The sequence below is a fragment of the Mesoplodon mirus genome (assembly GCF_964341445.2).
Source record: "Mesoplodon mirus genome assembly, chromosome: 13".
Lineage (NCBI taxonomy): Eukaryota > Metazoa > Chordata > Mammalia > Artiodactyla > Ziphiidae > Mesoplodon > Mesoplodon mirus.
The window spans coordinates 16503589-16509588 of NC_138989.1; positions in this window are offsets into that span (position 1 = coordinate 16503589).

The window sequence follows — 6000 nt, forward strand, 5'->3', positions numbered from 1 at the left end:
CTTTGGAAAATGGACTACAGGAGGGCAAGGCTGGAAGTAAGGATATTGCAAACTTTTATTCCATAGACATCCCAGAGCTGGGCACTGGGGACACAGGGAGGAATGAGAGGACATAGGATAGGAAGGCAGATGGATACCAGGTCAAATGTGTGCATTTCAACTAGGTAAATATCAGCAAAAGTCCAGGAAGGAGTGAAGAAACCTGGCAAGAGGAGCTGAGCTGGTCAGAGATAAGTGTTTTGACAGCAGAGAAGCAGAGGAAAGGGGCACATCTAGGTGGCATGTGTCTGGGGAGCTGTTTAAGACTCCAGCCATTGGAGCTGAGGCCAGAGAGGTTGAACAAAGCCCAAGTATGAAGTACCAGGCAAAGATGTTGATCCAACGTCTGAAGGAGACCAGCAGAGAGAGAGTTTTGCTTTGTTTTGAAGAGCTAATATGATGTCAAAAGGATATCGTAATAGTTAACAAAGCTGCTAAAATAGATATGCCAAAATTCTGGTGGCTAAACACAATAACGTCCCAGCCCACATGAGTCTCACACAGTAGTTCCCCTCCAGGTGACTCTGAGGCCAAAACCTGATTCCTAAAGTCGCCCTAGGCCTCAGCACCATTCCAGACAACTGAAAGAGAAAAAAGCATTAAGAATGGCACAAGGGAGGTTTTTCTGTGTTGAGCCTGTTTCATTGGCTAGAATTCAGTCATGTGGCCATTCCTCCATGTAAAGGAGTCTAGGAAACAGCCTATGTTCCCAGGAAGAAGGGGAAATAAGTTTGGAGATCAGCTGCAGAGAGAAACTGCAAAGTGAGCCTCCCTCTCTTCTCTGAATGCAGCACCCAGACCCCACTTCCTGTTCCCCTTCCCCAGGACATCTTGCTTTTTTCACTTAGTAATGTGTGTGGGAGATCTTCTGTAACTGCACCCAAGGAAAGTGCTCTTGAATGGCCATTTAGGTTGCTTATGATCTTTTGTCATTATAAACAATGCTGCAATGTATATCCTTGACTTGCTTGAGAAATTCATAGAAATGGAACTACTAAGCTGAAGGATATTTACAATTTAAATATAGCTATTGCTATATTATCCTCCATACAGGTTTGATCAATTTATGCCCCACCCCCGTCATGTCTGAGTTTCCTCCCACCCTCACAAATACAGTTTATCAGATTATTTTTTTTAGCTTTGCTAATCCAGTAGATGAAAAATAGCATTAATTTGAATTTTTCTTCTTAGGAATGAGCTTGAGTGTCTTTGCCTGTGTAGAGTCACATATTCTTCATGTGCTACAAACTAACTGTTCATGCCCCTTGCTCATTTTTCTATTGGATTGATTGTTGGTTTCTTTAAAATTGATTTGTAGGGGCTTCACTTATATCAAAGCAATTAACCTTTGTTCTGTCATATGTAGTGCAGATACTTTCTGTCAGTCCTCATTTACCTCTTTACTCAGTCTATAACTTGTTTTTATTTTTGTTTTAGAGATTTTTTTGTTTGTTTTTGGTGGGGGTTTTTGGCCAATGCTTTCTTTTGTGCCTTCTGGCTTTTATAGTATGTCTAGAAAGCCTTTTCCACTCTGAGATTCTTTTTTTTTTATTTCTCCTATATTTTTTCAAGTACTTTTTTTTTCAACTTTGTTGAGACCTAATTGACATAAAACACTGTGTAAGTTTAAGGTATACAACATGTTGATTTGATATATTAACGAGCACCCCCATCACATCACCTAAATATCATTTCTTTTTTGTGGTGAGAACATTTAAGATCCACTCTCTTAGCAACTTTCGAGTATATAATATTGTTAACTATATTACCAATATAGTTAACTATAATACCATGCTGTATATTAGATCTCCAGAATTTATTCATCTTATAACTGGAAGTTTGTACCCTTTGACCAATATTTATCTACTCATTTCTACAATCCCCAGCCCCTCACAACCACCATAACCATTCTACTCTGTTTCTATGGGTTTACCTTTTGCAGATTCCAATACAACTACAGTCATACAGTATTTGTCATTCTGTCTCTGACTTATCTCACTTAGCATAAAGCCCTCATGGTTCATCCATGTTGTTGAAATGGCAGGATTTTTTTCATGGTTGAATAATATTCCATCTTCTTTATCCATTCATCTGTTGATGGTTGTTTCTGTATCTCGGCTATTGTGAATAGTGCTGCAATGAACATGAGAGTTCAGATATCTCTTTGGGATGGTTATTTTAGTTTCTTTGGACTCAGAAGTAGGATGGAGAGATCATAAGGTAGTCCTCCATACTGTTTTCCATAGTAGCTGTACCAATTTACATTCCCACCAGTAGCATGTAAGGGTTCCCTTTTCTCCCCATCCTCACCAGCACTTGCTATCATTGACTTTTTGTTGATAGCTATTCTAACAGGTGTGAGGTGATATCTTGTTGTGGTTTTGACTTGCATTTCTCTGATGATTAGTGAGGCAAGTCTCTTTTCATGGAACTGTTGGCCATTTGTATGTCTTCTTTGGAAAGATGTTTATTGGTTCCTCTGCCCATTTTTTAGTCAGGTTGTTTGTTTTTCTGCTATTGGGTTGTATGAGTTTTTTAATATTTTGTATATTAACCCCTTATCAGATATATGATTTGCAAATATTTTTCTCCCTCTGAAGGTTGCCTTTTCATTTTGTTGTTACTTTTGCTCTGCAGAAGCTTTTTAGTTTGATGTACTCCCACTTATTAATTTTTGCTTTTGTTGCTTCTGCTTTTGGTGTCATATCCAAAAAATTATTGCCAAGACCCATGTCAAGGAGCTTTTTTCATGTTTTTTTTTTTCCAGGAGTTTCATGCTTAAGTCTTTATTCCAGTTAATTCGAGTTAATTCTTGTGAGTCATGTAAGAAACGGGTCCAGATTCATTCTTCTGCTTTCCCAACACCACTTATTGAGTATTTCTTTATTTTCTAGTACTTTTATTGTTCATATTTTATGCTCTAAAATTTGATTCTTTTATTAATTTTGGTACAAGGAAAGATTTAGAGATCCAGTTCTTTTTCTTTCCTCTTTTTTTTTTGATGTTACTTGGAGTTCCTAACACCATTTATTCAATAATTAATCTTTTCCCCACCCACATGAAAAGCCATCTTTTTGTACGAAATGCCCTTGAGTAGTCGAGTATTTCTGAACTATATTCTGTTTCATGGATCTGCCTAATCACATGCCAGTATGATGCTGTTGTGACCACCATAGCTTTCTTGTAAGTCTTAATCTCTCCTACTAACATTTCCCTCAACCAATAATTTTAAGCCTGGAAGTGATGAGTTTGCATATGTGCTTTTGAGGGATCCCTCTGGAGACAGCATGGAAAATCAATTGTAAAGAAGAGACAGCCTGGAAGCAGAGAGCTGACATGGGAAATGATGAGGGCCTGGTTAGAAGCAACAGGGATGGTTAGGAGGGAGGGCGTGGAGGTAGAATTGGCAGGTCACTGGGTTGAGATGAGGGTGAGGGAGGAATGGAAGGTGGTGCTGAGATTTCTACCTTCTGCTGTTCACTAAGAAGTGGAAGCCAGGAAAAACAGTAAAGTTGGTTGTGGGGACGGGAAGGAGAAATGCATTAACGTATAGACATTCATTTATTCTGAGATGGCGTGCGGCGACATGCTTGGGTCCCCGCTGGTGTGCGTGGTTGTGTGTATCAGTTTAGCACACGTTGGTTCACAGGTTCATTTACTCTGGTTTGTTCATCTGTGGTGCTCACCATACCCCACCAGCAGCTTTCTCACCCCTGGTCCCCTAGTTTTGGGGACCCATCTTCCCCATGCCCATCCTACCCTCTCTGCTTAAGAAAATCTTGCCTATCAAGGTTCAACTCAAATCCCGTCTTCTGGGGAAGACTTCTTTAACCACACTAGCCTCCTTTAGCTGCTTTCACACAATTTTCAGTTCAAGGTCAACCAAACACTGCAGCCTAAGATTAACTGCATGTACTGAAACCCTAATATATTTGTGGCTCCATTTGGCTCAGTCTGACCAAAGCATTAAGTACAATTCAACTCTCGACCTAGATTTCTCCCTGACAATCTGTGTTGGCTCTATTCTTTCTTCCATCTTTCTTTCAATCTGTTTTCGTGCTCTTCTGTAAGTCTTTATTCTGATTTTTTTTTAAAGATTTTTTTTGACTGTGGATCATTTTTAAAGTCTTTATTGAATTTGTTACAATATTGCTTCGAGGTTTTTTGGCCTCCAGGCATGTGGGATCTTAGCCCCCCGAGGAGGGATCGAACCTGCACCCCCTGCATTGGAAGGTGAAGTCTTAACCACTGGACTGCCAAGGAAGTCCCTATTCTGATTGTTTTAATCTCTTTTTTCTCTGGGTCCAACTTTCTCTCTTATTCTCCATTTCCCCTTGTCTATGGAACTCACTGCCAGGAAGGGAGCTGGCAAAAGCAAATTATCCTTAAAGGGAAGAAGAATGAAGCAGGGGGAGGAACTAAGCAAGCAAAATGTAACTTCTTTTCAGGTACCGCAGAGGGGAGAGATGTGGAGCACTTTGACGTGAATAAATGTCCTCCCACAGTGCTGAGATCATTGGGAGAAGCACCGAGGTGGGTAAGAAATAGTCATTCACTTCCTCTAAGAAAATATACAAAGTCTTAACTTTGAAGTACTCCAAAACATTTCATTGTTATGGCCCAACAGTGTGTTTTCAGGTTGAAAAAGATCTACTTCCACCTGCTCTCCAAAAACGGTGGTAACTGAGGTGTCCATCTAAAATGGTGAGATTTTAGCTCTTTGCTTATATAGTCCCAGTGCTGGGACACTGACACTATCAAATGGAAGGTGCGTTTTGTTTTTTGCAAAAGATGGTGGGGGTTAATTCAAAGCAACATTTAAACAGGAAGACATTCTCTCTCAGAGGCAAGAGGAAAAAATGTGATCCAGCCTGTGTGCAGGCTGCCCTCCTTACTTGCCTGTGCACACACACACACACACACACACACATACACACACACACAAACTCGTGACTCGCAGGCAACTCACCCCGCCCCACCTGCAGCCCAGCCCTTGGAGAAGACACACCTACCACACGGACTGCCCCCTAAGGCAGTGAGGAGGTACCCCCGAGATTCCCCAGCTCTGGAAACATACTCACACACTTTCTTCATGGCAGGACATGCCCTCCTTGGTTGGGTGGGGCTTCTTTTTCCTCTTCCTCCTTTCCCGGGTGAGGCAGCCAGCACCTCTCAGGAAGCCCCTCAGAGATGGTAAAAATCCATGCCTCCAAGTGGAAAGAGCTCTACAGTCTCGTAGTTGAGGTTTGAATTCACTGACCAGCTGTGTGATCTTAGGCAAGTCATGTAACCTCTTTGAACCTCAGTCTCCTCACCTCCTAAACGGGCAGAAAAATGTATCTGCCAGTTGTTTTAAGGGTTCAAAATAATACATGTGCAGTTCTTGGCACCTGGTAGGTACTAAATACCTAGGAGCTATTACTCCATCCAGGGGATGAAGTGAGGGGAGTCTAGCCATTCTCTTTGCCCAGCTTCTCCAGATGGGGTCCCCAAACAAGCAGCATTAACGGTGAGCGCATTAGGAAGGCAGACCTGCTGAGTCACGCTCGGCACTATAACCAGATCCCCGGGTTCGTTCCTCTGCACATCAGCCTGTGAGAGGCTGCAGCCTCAGCTGGTCCAGCTGTGCCAGGCCCTGGTGGGGCCCCCGCAGGACTGTATCTCAGCTGAAGCACAGCCTCCTCTTTAGCCCCCCCTGGACTCCAGCCACGTGAAACACTGGCATGTACTGCAGGCTTCACATTTAATCTTTGTGGGTCAGCTCGTTTAATCTTCAAACAATCCTGGGAGGGAATGCTGTTCTCCTCATTTTCCAAATGAGAAAAATAACCCTACTAGATGAAAAATCACTTCCCTCTTGTCACCCAGCCTGTCTGTTACAGAGGCAGGATTGAAACCCAGGGAAGTTTGAATCCAGAAGCACAGCTGACAAAGAGCCTCTCCTTGACCGGACTCTTGCTA